This window comes from Nelumbo nucifera, chromosome 3, assembly GCF_055504915.1.
Source record: "Nelumbo nucifera cultivar China Antique chromosome 3, China Antique-T2T, whole genome shotgun sequence".
Classification (NCBI taxonomy): Eukaryota; Viridiplantae; Streptophyta; class Magnoliopsida; order Proteales; family Nelumbonaceae; genus Nelumbo; species Nelumbo nucifera.
This window is the reverse complement of record NC_142651.1, coordinates 110,776,731-110,789,627: the sequence shown is the minus strand read 5'-3', so window position 1 is coordinate 110,789,627 and position 12,897 is coordinate 110,776,731. Positions and strand designations below refer to the sequence as shown.

Here is a 12,897-nt window from a genome sequence, read left to right as displayed (position 1 = left end):
AATGGAGCAAGGAAAAGCAAGGTGACTTGGACTATCTATACAACCACTATTTTTTAATATATTAATCGAAATAGAATCAATTTTTTGCTTACCAAATTCAGTTTGGCTTTTGATTTTGGTTATTTATGCGAATGCTAACCACTGGTTGTAGACACCATGATTATGACCAAAATTAGAACAATGAATGAAGTTAGAGAACTATGAATGGTTAAACACAAGAACTCTGGTATCCAAAGAAAACAAGAGTTTGAGAGAAAGATTTTTCTCATGATTTCTCAAGTATATTGTATCATATGTACATCAACATTAAAAAAATACAAAGAAATAGGAGAGGATTAGCAAAACTTGTTTAGAAGTATAAAACGGGTCATGCCAGCCGGCATGGCACGGCCCACCTACAACCTATGCAAAGTGCAAGGCGTCCAGGGCTGTGCAGCTTTCCCCAGGAAGAATTTTGGGGGTCAACCCAACATGGCCCACGGCCCAAGCCTGTGTGGGCCCGTGCTGTGCTGTGTCATGCCATAGGCTTGAGCCGGGTGAGTAACAGACCATGCCAGGCTGGGCCATAGGCTGGAACTTGGCGTGGGCCGAACCGGATCAGACTGTTTTTTTTTTTGTTTTTTTATTTTTTTTATTTCTTTGATAAGTAAAACTAAAATATTTAACTTTCCTTTGGCCTTTGGAAACTATTTGAAAAATAAAAAATCTAACAAAGAAATTAAAAGAATACTTAACCAAATAAAAAGTCAAAGGGACAAAGACTCAAAGTGAATACCAAATTAGAAGAAAAATAGGAATTTTATTTCATTTAAATTTAAATGAAACAAAGCATACAATGGTTGGATGAATAAAATATGAAAATTTAGAAAATGCAATAAATTAATAAAATATAAAAAACACAATATTGTTACAAATTAAAAATAAAAAATTGCATTATTAAAAATATCAAATAAGTTAAATAAAATTAAAACAAAATTTACAATAATTTGAAAAAATGCTATACAACTATTGAGTATACAAAAAATATTGACTTCATCATTTTCTCCTAGTGTTCTTGACTTTGCTCATCTACTTCATGTGAAATATCAAGTGTAGTGTCATGCCCTCCTTTGTCTTGTAACTTAATTTCATCATCCAGCCAATCTTTAAAGCAAATGCACATCTCTAGACTTTCATCATTCATATAGTTTCTCTTGTCGTCCAACACCTTAGTACCTGTACTAAAACAAGACTCCGATGGAATTATAGACACCAAAGGGGTTAGTAGATCACATGCCATGGCAGCGAGAAGTAGATAATTTTTTGCATGTTCACTCCATCAGGCTAAAATATCAAAATTCTTTGTTCCCTTCGAGGTGAAGGAAGAACCACCAAAAGTAGAAAAATTTGCTTGTAAATAAAAATTAAGTTCAATAAATGAACTTGTTGTCGAGACAGTGGATTTTTGCCTTATTAAATAAAAAAAGTTTTTTCTCTTCCACTACTAGACTCAAGTCCAGAAGTGGAAGATGAAGCTATACAAGTTATAGAATTTTTATAATTCCCCATTACTTCATATTCATATAAATTATAATTTCAAATAATAAACTATTAATTTCTTCTTTTTTATTTCCAATTTCAATATTCATATTTTCACAATATATTTCAAGTAAGATATCTAAACCATCTTTCCTAATCCTAGGATCTAATATTGTAGCTAAGGCAATAAAGAGGAGAAATGTTTTCCCAATATTTTTTAAATTTATTTTCCATTATTTCAATAATACTTTTAAATTGTGGATTTTTTCTATATTTTGCAAAACAATCACTAATCATCATTAATTGATAAGCTAATTACAACTAGTTGGATAGTAAATACCCAATAATTCATAAGTTGTACCATAAAAATGTTTTAAAAAAATCTCTTATACAAATTGTCATTTCCCAATCTTCTTCAAATATAATATTAGGCGTTTTTGCATTATAAAAATCACTAAGAATTGTTTGTGAGAAATACAACTTTCTAACATAGCATAGGTAGAATTTTACATATGTTTAACATCTAATATAAAATGTTTATATTTTAAACCATAATTTTGACATAAATATTTAAATTCTTGTTTTCTTGCTCCAAAACTTTTAATATATATAATACAATTTCTAATTTTAGAAATATAGGTAAAAATAATATTTAAATCATCCTTAATACATAAATTTAAGATGTGACATGCACATCTGATATGAAATAATTTACCATTTAAACATGGTTTTAATTGAGATTTTAAAATATTTATTGTTGAATAATTAATACTAGCATTATCAAAAACTAATAGAAAATAATTTATTGTCAATTCCATAAGCATGTAAAGTATTTAAAATACTTGCAGCAATAGTTGGGCCAGTATGTGGCCATTCAAGCATAGTAAAACTTCAAATTCTTTTATCTAAAAGCTATTTTTCGTCAATAAAATGACCGGTAACACAAATATAACTTATGTAAATTTAGAAGTCCAAATATCAGAAGTAGTTGCAACTTTAGAATTAAGATTTGATAACATATAAATTAAATTTTGTTTATGTGAACAAAAAATTTTTAAAGCATCTGATCTAATAGTATTCCTACAAACTTTTTTAAATTGTGGATTTACAGAATTACGTAACCATTTTTCAAGTTTAATATCTTCAGCTAACAAAAATGGTTGTTCAACATATACAATGTATTTGGTTTCTTATTGCCTCATTTTTTTCTTGAGAATATTTACAAATACCAACCCCCCACCCAATTTGTGTTTGTGTTGTTTCTTTCCCTTCTTCTTTCTTTCTCATGGGTGAGCAAATGTCTACCCAAATGGCCAGTACCACCTTTGCTACAATAGGTAAAGTCTTTCCAACATTTTGGCAAACAACTCTTTTTCCCTTCCCCTAAAACTTTAAATATTTTCCAAACTGGGCTAATCAACTTAGTGGCCTTCTTTTTCTTTCCCATAATATTAGTAATAGGGGTGAAAGTTCAGTTAATATTAATAGCATCCAAATTGGTGATAACACTATCATATTGCGACTGAATATCATCGACATTGAACATATTGGGGAATTGGTTTCGAGAGGAACCAACATTTTTTTTTAATTCTAAAAAATAAAAATTAATTTAATTGCACTTACTCAGATTGCTGGTTCAGAATCCCAACTAGATTTCAACAGTTGAAGTCTTTCAACTCCATGATTCCAAGCCTTCTAAATTGCTAACTTGAGATAATTGAGCTATTGAACAAGCCTTCTTGTTGAAACTTCAATAAATTTGAGAATTGGAGAACTAGAGAATGTATGAGAGATTGAGACTTGAGAGAGTATGAAAACTAGAGAAGTGATTAAGAGAATTGGTGTGATGAGAATGGTGGAGGATAAAACTATTTATAGGAATTGAAAATAATTCAATTGCCCAAAATACTCTATAAACAAGTTATTTTTTAGTTGTTGGGAGAGGTATTTTGGTCATTGTAAAGTTATTTATCACTTTACCCAAAATGCCACCAAACTAGCTATTATATAGTTGTTGGAGGGCATTTGTGCCTTTCTTTCCAAAACCAAAATACATAAATACCCCCCTATATATCTATTTATAGTTGTTGGGGGATATTTTTGTAAAAAAAAAACCAAAAAGCTGAAACTAGCCGTTAGGGGGTGGGGATCCCTAACGACTAGTTCATCGGGCGAGCCAAGCGCAGCCCATGTCGTGCCAGCCCGTGGACCTAGAACTCCAGGCCCAACACGGCCCAAACCATCGTGTCGGACCTAGCACGGCCCACAAGTCGTTGTATCATGTTAGCCCAAATTTGGGTCGGGCCATGTTGGTCCACGGACGGTACAACCCAAGGTTTAAAATTTCGATACGAGGCATTTCATCTTTTTCCATGCGTATCGAACTTGTATCGGGGGTGTATCAGAGCGTATCAACGAAAAAGATACAACCCAAAATTGAAAAAAAAAATAAAGGGGGAAAGCAAGGTTCTTTTCCCTGAAATAATGCTTCTTTCAGCCCAAATGGTTCTAAAACTCCAAACCTCATTCCTGGAGTAATAGATTTGCAAAAATTTGCAAGAAACAAGTGTGGATCGTTCATTTTTTTTTGAAGATTTTTCAAATTTTGAAAAAATATGGCAAAAATAGGTAATTTTTTTTTAATTTTTATAATATTTTGTGATTTCTTTTTTTTTTCTTGAATGTTTAAGTTAATGTTGATCTACATTTCTTACATTCAAAATCACATTTTTTTTTGTGTTATCAGTAGATTTATGGAAACTATAGAGCAATTGAAATTTCTTCTTTAATATTCTTTTTTTATTTTTAGAATTAAAAAGTAAATAATAATTAATTATATTTTATCATTTGATCACAACAATTGAATCTATTATAATTCTATGGATGATCTATCATATCCATAGACCAATTGAAATTTCTTGTTTAATAATTATTATTTTTTTATTTTTGATATTTTTTTAATTAAAAAAATTAATTAATTATATTTTATCATTCAATCACAATGATTGAATATACTATAATTCTATAGATTATCTATCATACCCACATAGCAATTGAAATTTCTTCTTTAATAACTATATTTTAATATGCTATATAATGTTTTTTTATTTATTTATTTTTTATAATTATTAGAAATAAATAATAAATAATAATTATTGATTATATTTTCACTTAGAAGTTGTGCCAATGCATGTTTTATGATTGGATGGAAGAGTTGAGTTTTTCCCATCCTATAAAACATTAAAACATAAGAATTATAATTTATAAATTATAGTTAAGCATAGGATTTTTAATAAAATTATAATTAACTATAATATATTTCTTCATTAAATCATTAAAATATATTCATTTAATGTATATACAACTCATTGAGTTCTTATATTTAGTGTTGTTGATGTATTTTTATGAGTTATGAAACTATTTATAGTGTTTCCAAGTGTATCTATGCGTGTCTTAGTTTTCTCCATACGCATGCGTATCAAAGGCATATCTCGATACATCTCTTAAAATTGCCTTTCCAATTTTGCATTTTCAATACTTTGAACCTTGGCACAGCCCGATTTACACCTCTAGCCCTATTCGTTTTTTAGGAAGCTATTTATTCATGTTCTTTTACCAGTAATTAAGCACATGCGTTGCACGTGAGAAATTTTTCTTCATATTAATTACTTGAATTTTAGATATAGCATAGTTAAGATAGAAATTGAAAATTAACAAAAGTAACAATATGATTAAAAATAAACTTCAATGCTTGTAGCAAATAACAATTATTATTATTATTATTATTATTAAATTTTGTATTCCATTTTTATCATAAATAAAAATAACTTTTATTTTAACAATTATTTTTATTTAATATGATGAATATATAACATTAGAAATGTTCTCAAATGTTTTCGACAAAATTCTATACACTTTCATTTTTGGTGTTCTATCTTTTTATAAATATTTAATATTCAATTATGACATCATGAATTTCTTGAAAAAATTCACTATAACAAATTCTGATTATAACGGCATTTTTATTAGCGGCATTTTTCTAAATGCCACTATAAATCATCTTTAGTGGTGTATCTTAAAAATGCCACCATGAAACTCCACTACATTTGTATTTTAACCAGCACATTTTAAACTACCGCTAAAATATAATATAAACTCCACTGTAATAATTATTGATGTATCTCTAATAAATTGCACCCAAAAAGCAATTAAAATATTAAATGCCACTATATCTATTCTCAACTATTAAAAGAACAATAAGAGAAAAATGAGCGCTAAACTTTCTTGCTCATAGGTGTTTGGGTTCTCCTTTTCCCCCATCTCGTTCTGCATTCTCCTCCATCCGTCCCCGAAACTCACATCGTGGCAAAGTTCGTGCATGAGCTCACTACACTCCACTTTAGAATTCTTATTTGTCTATGTGAGTTCTTTTGTCTACAGATATTATATTATTTCCATTTTTTGCTTGGTCGGGGCTATGGCGGAGTTGTCCCAAGCCAATGTTCATGCGCCGAGGCCACTACAAGAACGGAGGACTTTATTGAAGTGGTTGGCCTTCTTTCAAAATCTTCCTCCAGATCCTTAGGGAAATACCTTCAATGGCACAGGTTCCTTTACTCTTTTCTTCATCCTAGTCCTCTTTTGCCTCATTCAAGCCCTTACCTATCGTTGAACTTCCCCATCAAGATTTGCTTCCATCCCTTTGAACATTAGCAACTAAGATGACAGCGACCTTAATTAGCAGATCGAGAAGCTTACGGTAAGTCTGTAGTCTATGACCTTCCCATTTTTGTTGTCTTTCTTCCTTGTTGGGTTCTCTCTTTTTCTTATTTTTTATTGTTTTTATTCATTTTGATCCTTTTAGGTTTTATCAATTCATTAATTCTTTTTAGTATATTTATTATTGTAGTAAAGGGAAAAAACGTATGATTTAACTTTAGTCATGTGCATTTGATGATTGTGCACCCCCTAGTTTTTGGTAGAATGATCAAATGGAATTTGTATTTTCAGATGGTTTCTACTTACATTGCTCTGGGGATATATTGAAGGGATATAACTTGTTGGTATGCTAGGTAGATACTACCTTATGGCTTAGTTTTCAGTGTTTACGGTGGATCATTCTACTTGATGCAATTATACTTGGTCATGACTGAAATTTTCAGCTTAATGCGTGAAAATCAGTCACCTTTTGCACTGCCCCATCTTTTTGCAGCGTGGATTCATTTCAATAAACTTTGGCAAAGATTGGATTCCTCCCGATGACATTGGCTGCCTCGTTTCTACTTGACCTTTAGCTGGGTTTAGTAAAAGAGGCAAGATTGTGTGGCTTGCTTCTCCTCTAGTCCTTTTCTAGGTGTTTTGGGGTGAAAGAAACAATCACTTTTTCAGGGGTTCCCCTTCTCAGTTGATGGCAGTGATTGGGAAAGCAGAGACTCAGAAAGGTTGCTGTTCAAATGGTTGTCAAACGGGCTAGGATAGGGTCATAAGGGTCGCTTAGTTTGTTAACAATCTTGGAATTAATCTAAGAACATGATTGTATGTAATAAATATATCCAGTGTAGATCATTAGCTTGTTGGAGGCCTAGGTGGGGTCCAATCCTAGGGACAATAGGAGGTGATCAGGTTACAAAACGGTGAAGAAATATCTAGTGGAGTAGATTCTGTACCTACCAAACAGACCTGATGTGTCATATTTATTGGCAGAAATTAGCAATTTCTATAACTTGTTTTCTCCTTGAACAAAAATATACAAGGGCACAAGTGCTTTCAAGAATAGATATTCTATTTGGACCACCCGGCCTATCTACTTCTTATAATTAGGTAATTCAGACTTCAGAGAGCTAGCAAGGATAGATAAGAGCTTAGAAAGGAGCTCCATGGGCCACCCCTTGATACCTCCGTACCCAAATAGATCCTTGGATGGAGATCCTTCACAATTAGGATCCCTCACATCTTAATGGAAATTCTAGCCAAATACAAAGCAATGGGGCCACATGATTCTAGAGGAATGGACCTGCCTAGTTGGACAAATACACAATTTGATCCCTTATAATGAACATCATTGAAGAGGTACTTGGTTTGTGAGGCCCTTGTCCTATTTTACATTGTACAGAATATGAATGGATAATGACCCAACACATGCATGGTCCTGTAATTGCAGAGACTAAGAGTTAACAGTTCCATTTTATTCTGTATGGATCCACTTCATTAGTATCTAGGGGTTGAAACTTGAAAGATACTTAACTAAACAAGATAAGAACTGTGTAAGAACTATCGCTTACACACTTGATTCTGATTAATTGTGATGCCAAAAATTCCAAGAACTATAGCTTTGAAGAGGTTCATATAGCATCCAAGATATCTAGATTCTTGTTTGAACAAGTTAGGTTGCATGTGGCATGTTTTTAGAGAATTAATGAATTTTGTGATTCTAAAATTTAATAATTTTTAAATTTGGATGCATGAACACTGCTGGAAGTACATCCTCTCATTTCATGTACTCCTTATTTTAATGAAATCTGGTTAGACTTTTCTCAAAAAATAAAAAAATAAAAAACTGCTGGAAGTAATTCCTCACAAAACTCATTCCAAGAATTGATTATTTGGAGTAAAAAAATTAGCTTCAAAAAAGAGTCATTTTTGTCTCAAAACTCATGTTTCAAATAGTGATTCTTTAGAGCCGAATTTTAACAAAACATATCCTTACATGCTAGGGCAACCTACTACTTTATGCTGAACTATTTGTAGTCACCAATTGCTCTGTAGGTTCTAACAAGGGTATGCCTTGTTAACACCATTTGATTGCACATGAAAAGTGACAAGGATGTTGGGTCCAAATTCTCCAATAAAAGAGCAATGGCCTCTCTGATATTGGGGATCCCTAATCTATCCATTTAGAAATGGCCCCTTGTTTCACATAGGGACATGCTTTCCCCCTAAACCTTGGTGGTTGCAGGTGATCCCCCATCTTTGCCAGCTAGTTTACTACTTTATTACTCATGGTATTTACGTTTGAGGCTGAAGTTTGATCAACTTGTCTCCCTACTTGTTCTTTATGTAATGCTGATTTCCTCCTCTGACCTCTTCATTTCTTTGATTGGGATGTCTACATGCAGGAAGGCTACTAACAGCACTGATATGTGAATACCTAGGGTGGGCACAATTGGGTCACACCCTAAAAGTTTTTTTGCCTGAATGTAATTTGGTAATCATGTAATTCTTTCTATTTCAGATAGCATATTAATTTTCAGATTTTACTTAAAATGTTTCTTTTTTAATTTTCTTGTTTGCTTATAAATTACTTTCGTTTTGCAGGAAAAAGAGTTTTGGAAAATTGAGTTAAAGGATTTCTGTAACAAGAATGGATATGATTTGAACACGAATGGAGAGAATGGTCCTTTGCTTCTAGATGTTCTTGAATGATACTTGAAATTTGAGGTTTGATGCCCTAGATACCATCCTCAATATCTATTCTGCTACTATAATTCAAAATATGTTTTTGAGGGTAACTTTCTATTCAAAAGGGATCAAGGGGGGGATGTACATAAAGGTCATACAGAGGAAACAAAAGACCATAATCAATTATAAAGTTGAAGTATTAACACTATACAAAAAGATTTTGTCCACCTTTGACTTTGAAGGGCGACCAGCTAAAGAGTTCATCTTTCTTGGAATCCATCTAAAAGAACATGAGGCGTCAAAAGAGATCTCCTGGATCTCATTCAATAGATGATCAAATCTCCAAGGCCCCTGATCATGGTTGGAACCCCAATCAATTAGAGAGAGAAGCCTTTATAATGGTGAGTCTCCCTCTTTTAAAGGTGAGTTTTTTCTTCCACTGACCTAGTCTTTTTTCACAATTCTCTCTAACAGTGCCCCAAAAGCTAGTGGTATTAGGATTACCACCCAAAGGCATATCAAGATTACTTGATTGGTCAATTATCCGGCTTATGACCCAAGACATCCCTCACCTCCAATGACCGATTTCATGGGAGATGAATTGACAGGAGGCTACTTTTAGCCAAATTACATTTTTGCATATCTATTAGAAATCCCAACTATTGATTACCTCATTTTCCAATGCCCAGAGTATGCGTTCATGTGTTCATTGTGTCATATAACTACAAAACGTGGCCCCATCTCCCTCTACCACCATCCTTTTGTTGTGATGATTGGCGGCGTTTTGATATTTTGTTAGACTTAAGGTTTCCAGTAGGTTGTTCCTTTTTCTTTTCAGTTTGTTATTAATACATGACCATATAAGGTTTCAACCACAGTGGTAATATACTAATATAAATGCTATATTTTCCTTTGATTGATTTTATGGTTTTATTTATGGAAGGATATACAATAAGAACTAAGAACTAAGATTTAACTTCTCCCATCAGCTGGCTACTTTGAATAGCACAGCACCACACTTATAAGAATCTAGATTTCCTACTCACTTTCTCTACCCACACCCCACCGACAATACACGGCAGCGTCGCATCTTATAATATAAGATGGGGATGTGTGGCTGCAATTCAAGGTGGGTAGATTGTGGATATATAGTGTGCAGGAAATCCGATTAACACTTATAAATCTCCACCCCCTACAAATTTGGTGTCATGGAAGCGGTATTTGAATCCCTATGTCTGCTTGTGAAAGAAAATCTTAAGGTGGAATGCATCTCAAGTTTGAAATCAGACAAAAAATAGTAACAGAATAGATTGGACGGTCCAGACCCAACCAGGTTTGGGTTGAAACCAATCTAAATCAAAAATGAATTTGAACAAATTGGACAGTCTAGACATTGAATTGGACCGATCCAAATTGATCTAAAACATTCATTGGATTGAATTAGACCTGATCCATTTATAATGGACTCACATTGGACTGAATCAGATTGGACCAAATTCAGTCCAATTGACAACCCTAGTTTAGGTTGACTATGCCATCCCTCTCTCATGGTCTGAACAGGAGGACTTCGATGGAACAAAAATTTGAAATATGGACAACTTGTATGGAACAGAAATTTAATAGATGCCAATTGGCTTGATCCTACTACTGTTGTTATGAGATTTGGTTTTTTAGTTTTTAGTCTAGAGGAAGCTCTTGGGGAATTAATATGTTAAATCCCAGTTCCGGTCACGAATCACTAGAAATGTTTGAGAAAAAGTCTCAAAGTACAAGCATTACTCCAGATTTTCTACTCGCATTTTTTACCCACTCTAAAGCAGGTGAGAACTGTTAAAGATACAACCATAAACTTGTATACTGTCCTAGAAAAAACAAATAGTGAAAGAACACAAAATAGTCCATTCGCAACAAAGATATAAAATCTGTTATATAAAGATCTCTCTTTATTTATCTATCTCTCGGCCATCTATTATTAGATTCAAAGATATAATATTATATCTAGTTTTTATTAACAATATATATTTGTTTTTTCAGGAAATTGTTAACGTGGAGGGTATTGAAGATATATACTTTGGATTTTGATGAAGACTTTTGGACATCATAAAGCAAAATGATTTTTTTGTTATATTTTTGTTGGTTTTTAGACTATCCATTATGGACCTATGATCTGAAAGTGACAATTGTATATATATAAATATTTTATGATAAATTTGTTTTATATGAAAATGGTTTATTTGGCTAAACTTCATAATTATTTGATTTTTAATTAAATATATAATATGCATTTGATTTAAAGGGCATGATGAAATTAATATTTATTGATACAGGTCCATTTACCATTATATAATAAGCAACATATTTTTTGTTGCTTCATTTTATTATATTTTAGCATGCATGTATGAATATGTTTAGACATTTAGTGGCGCTTGTAAAAATGTTGCAATATAAAAAATAAATGCTATTATGTTGTTATTGCTAGCTTTTATGGTAACCATCTAGTGGCACTTATAATTGCCACTATAGTGGTTGCAATTTAGTGGCACTAAGAATTTCCACTAAATGTGTCAATAAATGCCATTATTAAATTTAAAAATGGCATTTGAAATTGTCACTAAAGGATGAATCGCCACTAAAAATAGTTTTTATGGGCATTTATATAAGTGCCACTAAAATTTGGATAAACGTCATTGAAAGTAAGTTTTATTGTTATTTACTTGAGTGTTACTAAAAATCGGATAAACGCGACTAAAACTTTTACCGACTCAGCTATTGATGGCATTTTTACCTATCTTTTAGCCTTTAGTGGCGTTTTTACCTATCTTTAGCAGCATTTGAAAATGGTTGGACCATTGTGTTAGACAATTTTGTATGCCCTTAGCTTCAATCAGAATGATGTATATTATGAGTTTATTGTAAATGAATAAAAGTACATATTTGATTCATGTTCCCTTGATATGTTTCTGTGTAATACTCTTAAACTTGACACTTAATGAGACTCATGTTAGTTTAGAATGTTCACAGCCAGTAAATCGGTCTGGGGAGGCCTATCCTGATAAGGCTGACATTGATGTGCCACCAAGTCGTTTGGGGTGGCCTGTCTCAGCCGCCAGGGTGAGACCCTAAGCACATGCAGTGTATGATCAATTGAATCTTTGAACCGGACCAGATTTCCAGTATTGCCCTGGACCTTGGAGATTAGTGGGCAAAACTGGAAAGTTACACCCGACCCCTAGACTCGATTATGATACTGCACTAGGTGTCAGATTGGGCTATCTTTGATGTACCAATCAGTGAGATCCTTAGTGGGGGTCAAAACCTGGGTATGTTGGGATAGTCTGAGAATTCATCTGAGTGGGTGATCATAGTGACAGGATCAGTCTTTTTGTCGGACAAAGGTAATAATCGGGGATGCACTCTCTTTGATGGAAACCAAGACTACCGGTAGCCGATTTCAATCGTTGAGATTTGTCTTGCAAAATATATTTTATATGAGATATAAAAGTATATATATCTCATATCTATGAGCCTCCTAATGAGATTAGGAGAAGGTCGATCCAATCTGCAGATAAGATAAGGATTTATCCTTATCACCTAAAGGATTGGCTGATCCAATTATGACTTGGATCAACAACTCCTAATGAGATTGGGAGCTGATCTTTTAGGGTTACAAAGAAGAGAGGGGCGACAGTCTTTTACAGAGACATTCTCACATCCTCTAGAGAGTTGAAATCACAGAAAGAAGAATTAAGCAACCCTGTAGAATTCTTTCTTGCCGCCTCCTTCTTCTTGTCGCCTTCATTGCCTGTTCGATCTTCAACTGAGTGGGACAAGTCAAGATTTGATCTTGATATCAGTTCTTTGTGAAAGGACTGGTAGGAAGCTATGCTCGCGTGCCATCCTGCTAATTCTTGCGAAGGACTAGGTTCTTGGAGAAGAACACTGTTGATTCTACTCCATCCTACACTACGCCATCTTCAGTGG

General features: G+C 33.0%; 1 long non-coding RNA gene across 3 annotated transcripts; it reads left to right on the top strand.

The window, feature by feature from the left end:
- The first annotated feature begins 5,797 nt into the window (after positions 1-5,797).
- On the top strand, positions 5,798-11,211 carry LOC104607183 (uncharacterized). Of its 3 annotated transcripts, none has more exons than XR_736910.3 (4): positions 5,798-6,277; positions 8,634-8,722; positions 8,833-8,955; positions 10,951-11,211. It is a non-coding gene; the product is annotated as an uncharacterized LOC104607183 (long non-coding RNA). The 3 variants fall into 3 exon arrangements; XR_736911.3 differs by having other exon boundaries at positions 8,833-9,317; XR_736912.3 differs by having other exon boundaries at positions 8,833-9,338.
- The last annotated feature ends 1,686 nt before the right edge of the window (positions 11,212-12,897 follow it).